Source organism: Mesoplodon bidens, assembly GCF_964165515.1.
Source record: "Mesoplodon bidens genome assembly, chromosome: 2".
In the NCBI taxonomy this organism is placed as follows: Eukaryota; Metazoa; Chordata; class Mammalia; order Artiodactyla; family Ziphiidae; genus Mesoplodon; species Mesoplodon bidens.
This window is the reverse complement of record NC_138177.1, coordinates 70,421,108-70,432,598: the sequence shown is the minus strand read 5'-3', so window position 1 is coordinate 70,432,598 and position 11,491 is coordinate 70,421,108.

Below are 11,491 nucleotides of genomic sequence, written 5' to 3'. Positions count from 1 at the left end.
CAGAATACAGACAGCAATTGATGCTGTAGAACAGGATGAGATCGTCAGGATATGCTGAGTGAAGACAGTGTGGGCCTTGGAGCCACAGAGGGCTCAGACAGGAAGTGGTTGGGCAGAAGAGGAAGAGTCAGCAAGGGAGACTTACAAAGAAAGGCCAGAGCAGGATAGAAAAGACACAATAGCTGGCGCGGTTCTGGAAGGCAAGACAGAGAGTGTTTCAAGAAGGGTGGGGTTCAGACCCAGCAAACCCTTCTAGAAACAGTCAGTAGGTAATTATTCATTTCCTCCATTTACCCCTCATTCCATAATTTTAATCTGGTTTCCCCTGTTTACGTTGAGTCACAATGACCTGAAACAGACAGTAGGTAAAAATGTAGCACAAGCGAGGCAATAATAAAAGCCTGAGAGTCGATCCTAAGGCTCTTCCAGATTCTAAATCATATTCTCCCCTACATTCTCAGTGCCTCCTCCTCTTCCTACTTTGTGAACACGGGCCCTTTGTTCGTGTTGTGTGGTCATCTTTCTGTTCTCTTCCTGGTCATCTTATCCATTATGCTCTGTGGCCAGGCCTTTCCCCACATCCCTCTGCCCCGATAGACTAAGCTCAGGCTACCCTGACCAAACCTGCCCTCCATTTCACCCTCGTCCTTCATTTGGTTAATTCCTATTCACCTCCAGATCTCTCTTTATATTTCATTTTCTCCAAAATTATTTTCAAGTCCTCCCAGCCTAAATTTGGGTTAAGTACTCCAACTGTCCATCCCCATAAAACCCAGGACTTCCATATATCGACATTGTGTGAAGAAATGCCTGGGCTCTGGCTCTGCACAAAGTTAGAATTCCCACTCCACCTCCTGTGTGAGCTTGGGAAAGTCTCTTACCCCACTGGAGACCGACAGTGCCTAATCCATGCAGGTGCTGTGAAAATTTAAAAAGTTCAAGTACTTAAGGCACTAAGCAAAGTAATTGAAAGACAGAAAGCACTTGGCAAACACTGTGCGTTATTATTAATATCATCCGTATTATCACTCTCATCATATTGTTTAAGGCCTAATATCTGCCTTTTTCCCTGATATGTAAACTCTGTAGGGGTAGAAACTGAATCTGTCTTGTTTAAAAACAAAAGAAAAAAATCAGCACTGGGACTGGAATCTAGTAAGACTTCAATGCACATTCATTAAATATGGGATTCTCATGTACTTGTGTAAAAAATAATTCCAAACCCAAAGGGCCCAGATCCCCCACAAACCTGCTACCCTAAAAGTCATTTCTATCCAAATGTATAATGAAAAACTCACACTCAGCATATCCTAAATCAGTGATTATCTTGGGCCCCTAAGTACCATCTCTTTCTGATTCTGCTTTTACTGTTAATGGAACCACAATCCTACCAGTGACCTAGGCTCCAAACCTCATAGTCATCTCCAATTCTTCTCTCTTCCTTGACCCCTACATCTAGTCAATTTCATAAATACTGACAATATTAGGAACAAGGCTGATTCAGGGGTGATGGTAAGGATAATGGTAGTCAGGTGAGGTTGTGATAAAAAAATAAAAATGATCACCATACCTGATAGTAAGTTAATCTTTCAATATCCATGGGAAGCCAGCCTGAGGGAACTGTCCTCATGCTGAACTGCAGAAGGGCACCTGAAGACAAAAACAGGGGGATCAGGATGGTGATTTTGGTATTTATATTCCAACATTTATATTAATCATTTATTAATGAATTTTTAATGGTAATAACCTGTCAAACCATTTGTGTGTTATGAAAAGCAACTGCAGGCTTTCCCTTCATTCTCAAGAGTCTGTTTTTGAATTTAATAGTGACATGTAGCACAGTTGGGTACATTTCTTCAGTGCTAAGTGGTCCTTTGACCCCTGAGGTTTTCTGCATAATCGGAGATGTTCCAATTTACTCTTGTTCCTTTCCTACTTCTCATTTACCACAGTGGATGATGGAAAATTACAAAATGATAGAAAAAGTTAATGCAACTGGTGATAAGCCAGGAGAGTGACCCTAATTGGGACATCAAGTAGGCAGGAAGAGGGGGAGGAGGGATAGAAAAAGCATAGGGTTATTTTGACATTATCAGGCATAGCTGAGGTTCTGGGGTGATTGAATTGGCTCTGGCAAATGGAATGATATGTGTATATGTGGGACATAAAAGTTGTGTCTCTGACACCTGGATCCTACATCTTCCTGGCCATGTGGCCATTGTACATGCCTTAGAATCATGGGATGAAGATGCACCAGGTACTAGGAGCCTCATGAGTCAGTTGGGACTGATGTTTATTGTTTCATAATGTCAAGGAAATGACCTAAAGCTTCACACTGGTTTTCCTAATTATATCCCCAAGCATATGCTTCCAAAAAGGTAATGATGTCCCTCCACCAAGCCCCAACCTCAATGAAACTATAGTGTCCAAATATCAGCTGCAGCTTTTTCCCCTACATATTGTTGGTTAAAAGTAGCTATTTTTAAGCTTATCTCCATTCTCACACTTGATCTTAGTCCATCATCCAACTCACTACATCTTCCTTTCTTTGTCTTTTCTTGAAACATAACACAGTATCCTGGCTAAGGATTGTCACACATATGAGAAGGACAAAGTTTTCATAGAAACTCCTGGCCTGGGTGATGGGCTATCTCTGAGCCACTCACTGCCCTGGGTACATACAAGTATTGTTTAAATTAATAATCCTAACTGTGCAAAGTAAGCATGATTATTACCCCCACTTTATAGATGAGAAAGTAGAGGCTTAGAGGTGTTTTGTGACTGGCCTCAAATCATATAACTAATGAGTAGCAGTAATAGGGTTTGAACTTTAGCCTTGTGAAGCCGGAGCCAAAGCTCTTAAAGATTATAAAGCACTGCCCTCTGGTGGCAACATGAAGAGGTACAGCTCAGTGACCAGCAGGATAAAAACCACGTGGATCAACAGGAGGTAAATATATAGCATATGTCTTGCTTAAAGATGTAGCAATTTGGGATTGTTTGTACAGCTCCACTACATGCAGGCATCCTTACTGAGTCTCGCTATCTGGCTCTTCCTTAAGAAGTTCTTTTCCTAGTTCTATTCTTTTACTCTCAGCGTAGCTGAATGCAAAACAAAACACAAGGCACTCTGCTTAGTTCTCTAAATTATGTGCCAGCCTGGACCAAAAAAGACTACTCAGGGACATTTTCCTGGGTGCCAGAATCACAATATCACAATAACAGAACTGGAGGCTGGAAAACACTACCCAGATCCCCAAACCCCACAAGGAAAACATTTATTCCTCCAGGAGTATTGGCTGCTGACAGCTGAGTTTGTCTCCTGGGACTGCTCAATGCTGAAGAAGCTGCCTTGCCCAAGGTTACATTCTCGTATGGACAGGTTCAAAGTTCCAGCCCTCCTGCCTCAGTGAGAGACCACTGGAAGCCATCCCAACTCTAAAGTAACAGAGGGATTGGCTGCATCCCCATTACAATTGCACCGCGGTTCAACTTCTTCCTCTGCCCTAGCCGCTTCCCTCTCTCCTTTCAAGTGTTTCCAAGAGTATCCTCTAATAAGCCTCCCACAGGCAAATCTTGGAGTCTGTTTCTCAGGCAACCAACCTAAGATAGTGCTCAACTCTTAACTTGAATCATATTCACAAATACTGTCGCCTTAAATAAGGTGCAGGAGTGCAGGGTAAAGATATATATCAGAAGAGCACATGGATATAAAGTTCAGAAACATACCAGAAGGTAAAAGTCATATATGAATTGGGGATCAATCAATCAGTCCTCATATGCTGCTAGAGTATGTGACCACTTCACATTTCATAACTTTGTAATCGCCATCATGCCACTTAAATTACTTGTCCTTCAGTTTTTTAATCTCTACATAAAAGGATGTAATTAAATGTTTTCTATGGTCACTTCAGACCAAGTCCAAAACTTTACCTTAAAACTTCATAGTAGGGCTTCCCTGGTGGGGCAGTGGTTGAGAGTCCGCCTGCCGATGCAGGGGACACGGGTTCGTGCTCTGGTCCAGGAAGATCCCATATGCCGCAGAGCGGCTGGGCCTGTGAGCCATGGCCGCTGAGCCTGCGTGTCCGGAGCTGTGCTCCGCAATGGGAGAGGCCACAACAGTGAGAGGCCCGCATACCGCAAAAAAAAAAAAAAAAAAACTTCATAGTGAAAACTCTTACAATCTTTCCTACAAGGTTGTGTTTGAAGGTTATTTGTTTGTTTTCATTTTGACCTTGAGCTGTTCATCTACTGTTTTGATATGGTGATTAGGGATACAGGTCTTTTCCATCAGTATCAGCATCAAACATATGTAAGGCATGGTTCAACTCTAGGAAACCTAGGGACAGTAATTGTTGATTCCCCTTTGGGGTAAAGTTCCCTTTTAAGTTGTTGCTAAAATTTTTCACTAGGAAGAAGCTCACTCTAATTATCCACATTAGCATGAAGTGTCTCATTCTCAAAGACTCAAGCTCAAATCCCTCCTGGAATCCCTCTTATTCAGTAACTTTCTATTGACCTTCTTCCCCTTTTAGTTTCTTCTTTGAATGGAGACATGGGAATAAAGGTACAGACTGTCATCAGGAAAGATGAATGAGTGTTAAATGAGAAAACTCAATCCCAATGTTAAACTTATAAAACTTAGTTTGCACGGTACTAAGGAAATGTTGAACTTAGGAAGACAGTACAAAATAATACAAGATAAAGTAACTTAAATAGCACAGCTAGAGAAAAGAATGATGGGATAGAGGTTAAAGTTTCTATATTCAGGCATTCTTGATCCCACAGGTGTAGAGGACAGAAAAGTTTTTCTTCAATCAAATTATTACCACGTGTTGTTATGACCCCTGAAAACACCAGGGTAGAATCAGTCCATAGTGACACTTCTGTCATGGTATGCTTTGGCAGGTTCTGTCTTCCCTTTTTTATATTATAGGCTGGGTCCCTTTTCATTATTCCCATCAAGGAAGAAGAGGAGGAACTCCTGTGAGCCTTAAAGATTCACAAGTTACAAGACCATCCTATATGCCTGAGGGTGGATACCATGAATAAAATTATATACTTACAAAACACAATCGTTACATCACTAATCATTAGAGAAATGCAAATCAAAACTACAGTGAGGTATCACCTCCCACCAGTCAGAATGGTCATCATCAAAAAATCTATAAACAATAAATGCTGGAGAGGGTGTGGAGAAAAGGGAACCCTCTTGCACTGTTGGTGGGAATGTAAATTGATACAGACACTATGGAGAACAGTATGGAGGTTCCTTAAAAAACTAAAAATAGAACTACCATACGATCCAGCAATCCCACTACTGGGCATATACCCTGAGAAAACCATAATTCAAAAACAGTCATGTAGGGCTTCCCTGGTGGTGCAGTGGTTGAGAGTCCGCATGCCGATGCAGGGGGCACGGGTTCATGCCCCGGTCCGGGAAGATCCCACATGCCGCAGAGCAGCTGGGCCTGTGAGCCATGGATACTGAGCCTGCACGTCTGGAGCCTGTGCTACGCAATGGGAGAGGCCACAACAGTGAGAGGCCTGCATACTGCAAAAAATAAACAAACAAACAACAACAAAAAAAAACCAGTCATGTACCACAGTGTTCATTGCAGCTCTGTTTACTATAGCCAGGTCATGGAAGCAACCTAAGTGTCCATCGACAGATGAATGGATAAAGAAGATGTGGAATGTATATACAATGGAATATTACCAGCCATAAAAAGAAACGAAATTGAGTTATTTGTAGTGAGGTGGATGGACCTAGAGTCTATCATACAGACTGAAGTAAGTCAGAAAGAGAAAAATAAATACCATATGCTAACACATATATAGGAATCTAAAAAAAAAAGGGGGGGTTATGAAGAACCTAGGGGCCGGACAGGAATAAAGACACAGACGTAGAGAATGGACTTGAGGGGACATGGGGAGGGGGAAGATAAGTTGGGACGAACTGAGAGAGGAGCATTGACATATATACACTACCAAATGTAAAATAGATAGCTAGTGGGAAGCAGCAGCATAGCACAGGGAGATCAGCTCGGTGCTTTGTGACCACCTAGAGGGGTGGGATAGGGAGGGTGGGAGGGAGATGCAAGAAGGAGGAGATATGGGGATATATGTATACATATAGCTGATTCACTTTATTATACAGCAGAAACTAACACACTATTGTAAAGCAATTATACTCCAATAAAGATGTTAAAAAAAAAGAACAACAATAAAGACACAATCTTAGATGGAAAAAAAAAAAACCACAATCATTACATATATCCTCATTATCTCTGTTTTGGGAGCAATCTGGATGGCATGAACCAAAGCAGCCAGCTCAAGGTTTTCCTCTCCGGATGCCCTTTTATTTGGAAAATAACTTAGGAGGCTGAAGTGTAAGAGAGGTACCAATAAATGATATGCAAGTGTGTGTATATCAGTGTGTATGTGTGTTTGTGTGTATGTTCATCAAATGCCAGTAATTGCCAAAGCGAAACTGGCTTTGTCCCTCTCCGTTGAAAAGGTCCTCTTTAAGAAGTGACCATTTAAACTGGTGTCACCTCTAGAAGTGTTCTGTCATGGAGGGGCTTCAAGGACACATAAAATAAAAAATGAATGGCATCCCTGAGTTATGCAATGTAACAGGAAGCAATGAGGGTGATTTGTCCATAGACACATACCCTAAAGATAGCTCTATTTCTTTCATTCAAATTAAGGAAGGAAATGATTAAAAAGTGAAATCCTTAGGTCAGTCTGGATCTTATAGTGAATTAAAGATTCTTCACAAAAGAGAGCAAATAATTATCATCTAGCAATCCACCTCCTGGTATTTACCTTAAGAAACAAAGATGTGAACTCAGATTTAAAGAAATGGCTATTCATCCTAATGCAATTTTAACAGTAAAATATGAAAATATTTTCTGAACAAAACTAAGAATGGCATTGAAGAATATGATGCAGGAGATGGTTCACCTTGTTGCGTTAGTTATCTGAAAACAGTAAGTTACCACATAATATATACAATAAGTCCCAAATTTCATGAATATATGTTCATCTGGAGTTTGTGATAGTATATAACAGTTTTAGCCCTAATTAGGCAGAGCATAAGTTAAACCCCACCAAACATGCCCCACAATTATACAGATTAGAGACTGGCTCCCATTCTCTGCCCACCTTACATTATCAGACTGAAGCAGTCAGAAGCTCTAATCTTCTGGGGGAGGGGTAAAACATGGTGAAGCCGGAGGAGGGGTGGGAACATTGCCCCATGCAGGCAGCTGAGAGGGGGAGAGTGTATCCTCATGTCCCTGTATTCTCCAGGCCCAACCACAACCTAAGGATAGGAACAATCACAGTGTCTATGCTCAGTGTGAGACACTAGGGTGTGAAGAGGACGGGTTCTTTGCCTGATGTTACAAAGGTATAAGTAGAGGGTAAGAATTTGATCCCAGGTAATTATTCTCTAGAGCCTAATATTTTAACCAAATACCAATCTGCTTCTGCATAAGTAAATTACTGGAAAGACATTAACACACACTCACACACACACATGCACACACATAGCTCCATGACATTTACAAATGGAAGGGAGTATTAGTGATGGCATGTATAATTCTACAAGGTCTAGCATATTATTTCAATTTATCTCCCTGGCTATACAATATTAAAAGGCATCTGAATTTCCTGAGGGTCAGTGGATGTAGCCAGACACATTATATTCTGCAGTGGCAGGGTGGCGGGGGGGAGTTGGGGAATGTATTTAATACTTGCTACAGATTACCTAGAAAAAATAAGTTGATGATATTGATTAGTGGATTTGTAGCTGCTTTAAAAGGTACATCTCTAGAGTTTTGATTTGTGAATAGAATTCAGCTTGGAAGAACAATCTGGAGAGGCATGCCACAGGATTCTGTTCTGATGGAGCTTTGTCATCATTCACTCAGAAGCAAACACCAGATTTGTTGAAAACACAAAGATTCAAGGGAAAGCTTATATCTATTGGTTAACACAATAGATATCTCAAATAGCCTAAAAGGACCAGAAAAATATGCACAGTAAATTTGCAAAATCAATTTTCATAAATTTAAGTTTTGGAATATAGAATGAAAACATCAAATGTATAATTGACAGGAAAGAACTATATTAATAGTCATTCTCATAGTTCCATATGAAATGAAAAAACATTACACATAAATCACCTTCAAGTGGATTGAAAACTTAACTGAGAAAGAAAATACTATAAGACTTTTAGAAGAACACATATAACAATAAATTCATGACAGAGGAGTTGTAAAGGGTACAGAATGAAAATCATGAAGGAAAAGTTGATAAGATAAATTATATTAAAATTGGGACCTTCTGTTGACTAAAACATCAGAGAAAGTGGAAAAACAATCTAAAAATTGGGAGAAGATATGTGAAGGCCCATACAACCGACAGAGGTTTAGTATCCAGAATATACAGAGAAGTCCCATAAATCTATAAGAAAAAGACAAACAACCCAATAGATACATGAGCAGAAGATTAGAGCAGCACTTTACATGTGAAGAAACACAACTGGCAAACTAATATGTGAAAAGGCACTTAAATTCATCAATGGTAACCAGGGAAATGAAAATTTAAACCACAGTGAGATGCCACTTAACCACCACCAGAAAAGCAAGTATTAAAATTTGACAAATCCAAATATTGGTGAGGACATGGATAAATGGAAATTAGTCTTTTTAAATTTTTTTAAAAAAATTTTTTGCCATGCCGCACAGCATGTGGACTCTTAGTCCCCGACTAGGGATCAAACCCATGCCCCCTGCATTGGAAGCACGAGTCTTAACCACTGGGCTGCCAGGAAAGTCCCCCAGAAAGTAGTCTTATCCACTGCAGAAGTATAAAGAAGTATAAATTGTTTGGATCATAATGTGGCATTATCAATTAATTTTGAAGATACACATATCCTATGATACAGCACTCCCCATGCTAGAAAAACTTCTTAGCAGCCCTGCTAAAGCAAAAAAAAAAAAAAAAGAAAGAAAGAAAGAAAGAAAAAGTGACCAACCAGGGGCTTCCCTGGTGGCTCAGTGGTTAAGAATCCGCCCGCCAATTCAGGGAACACAGGTTCGAGCCCTGGTCCAGAAATATCCCACATGCCATGGAGCAACTAAGCCCATGCACCACAGCTACTGAGCCTGTGCTCTAGAGCCCGCGAGCCACAACTACTGGGCCCATGTGCCACAACTACTGAAGCCCACGCGCCTACAGCCCGTGTTCTGCAACAAGAGAAGCCACTGCAATGAGAAGTCCGTGTACCACAATGAAGAGTAACCCCTGCTCGCTGCAACTAGAGAAAGCCCGCGTGCAGCAACGAAGACCCAACACAGCCAAAAATAAATAAATAAATTTATTTAAAAAAATAATAAAGTGACCAACAATAAAATGGACAAATAAATTGTGGTATATTCATGTAGTGGAAAATTACACAACTGCAAAAGTGAACTACAGTTAAAACAACAATGTGAATGAATCTTAGCAAGTTGCAGAATATACATATGATTTCATGTATTTAAGGTATAAAATGTACAAATTAAACAATATATTGTTTACTGATACAAAACTTAAAAGAAAAGCAAAGGGATAAAACCTCCAAATTCAGAAAAAGTAGTTACTTCAGGGGAGTGGGAAGTGAATGGGACTGGAGAGGCACATGGGGCTTTGGAGCTAATGATCATATTCTATTTCATAAATTAATTGGGTGGTGGGTACACAGGTATTTGGTGTGCTTTTATACATCTGCATCTTAAACATGTGCTTATAAATATTATTTTGTGTATCTATGCAGTAGTTAACAATTTTAAGACATCAAATATTCTCAGTGAGGTTTTTTTTTTTCTTTTTTTAGTATGGGTAACTTGGCATACCATGAAGCTCTTTTACAATTATTTATGATGGTTTACATTTTTAAAATAATTTTTCCAAAATTGAGGATTTTGTTCTACCTTTTCATTTTGTGTGTCTAATGTATTTTCAGTGTTATTCTCATTCTAGGCTGCTTGTGCTAGCAAAAAAGATAAAACAACCTAACTATCAAAAAATATATATTTTACTATTTCTTTCACTAAGCTCGGTTTATTTTTCTTTTTGTTGCTGTGACAGAACAATTTGAATCATTACTGAAAATCAGAAAATGTAGCCAAAAAAAGTAGACAAGAAAAAAAATACTCATAACCCCATAGAGGCAAGCACTCCTGACACTTCTGGGAAAATCCTTTCAGATCAATTTCCTTGCTGGCTATGAGATAATAAAAAAATGGAAAGAGTAGTACTTTGTTATACATGTTTTATAATCAACCATCATTTAGTCAATCTATGTCAGAGAGCAGAAAACTCTGAATCTGCCCTCTCTCTTTTCCTCTGTATCCTAAGGGATTTATAAAATAATTCAATCCTTCCCTCAAGGCAGGAAAAAACAAAGAGGTTGGATGGAGAATAGTGCTCATTATGAATGTCAACTCCGATCAGTTGGTGGTGGTTGCATGAGCTCTGTTTTGAGACACTTTCTGAGAATGTAGCTGAGCAGTGAACTCTGTCTGTGCCAAGAGCTTGGGAAGAGAGAGGGAAGAAGCACCCATGCCCAGAGTCTGCCATCACAGCCTACAGGGCTTCTTTGTTTACATGACAGCTTCCTTGGTGATCTCAATTTTCCCAGCTAAGTTCTCTAGAATTCTCTCTACTATATTCTGCACCTTTCTTTGTCTTCCTCCTTTACAGCCTATGTTGAAAGGTACCTAGTTTACTCTGGCTAATATTGAAAGTGTATGTAACTTGAGATCTTTAAGGTACCACGCTTGCTTTGAAGTGGAAAGAGCTACACTTAAAATATCGTAATGGATGCCTGGAAATCTATAATGGCTAGAAGCATTTAAAATTTAAATAACTTAATTGGCATATAGTACATTGTATACTGCCAAGAATTCCCTATGAAGGAGGTAGGAACACTGAAAAGGAAAACATTACTACTTCAATTTGTACTTTATACTGATGACCATAGGTGTTCATTTTCAAATCAAAGTTATTATGATGATAGAAGGGGACTAAATTGAGAAGAATTTGCAGAGCATATGGAATTGGACTAGCATCTAATTTATTAAATCTCAATAAAATTGAGCCATCATATCACACCAGCCCACTTTTATAAAGTCTCCCCTGTTAAAATAAAACAGATTGTAATGTGTCTTGGTAGAGTAGGTCTGGACTCTAAGAAGGCTCTTCTACCAAAGGAAAGAGGGCTGGTTCCTGATAAGCTTTCTTTTGAAACTAATGTACAGCTGTGATGATATCCATCCACAGTGTTACTACTCACTGAAAAGGCCCTCCTTTAACTAGCTTTTAATTTTAGTCCCCACCCACACCTTCTCATTTGAGATTTAAGAGAGGCAACTTGGTGTAGTGGAAAGGGCAGGAACTTTAAAATTTTTTCACATCTTCATTTCTTGGCTTCTCT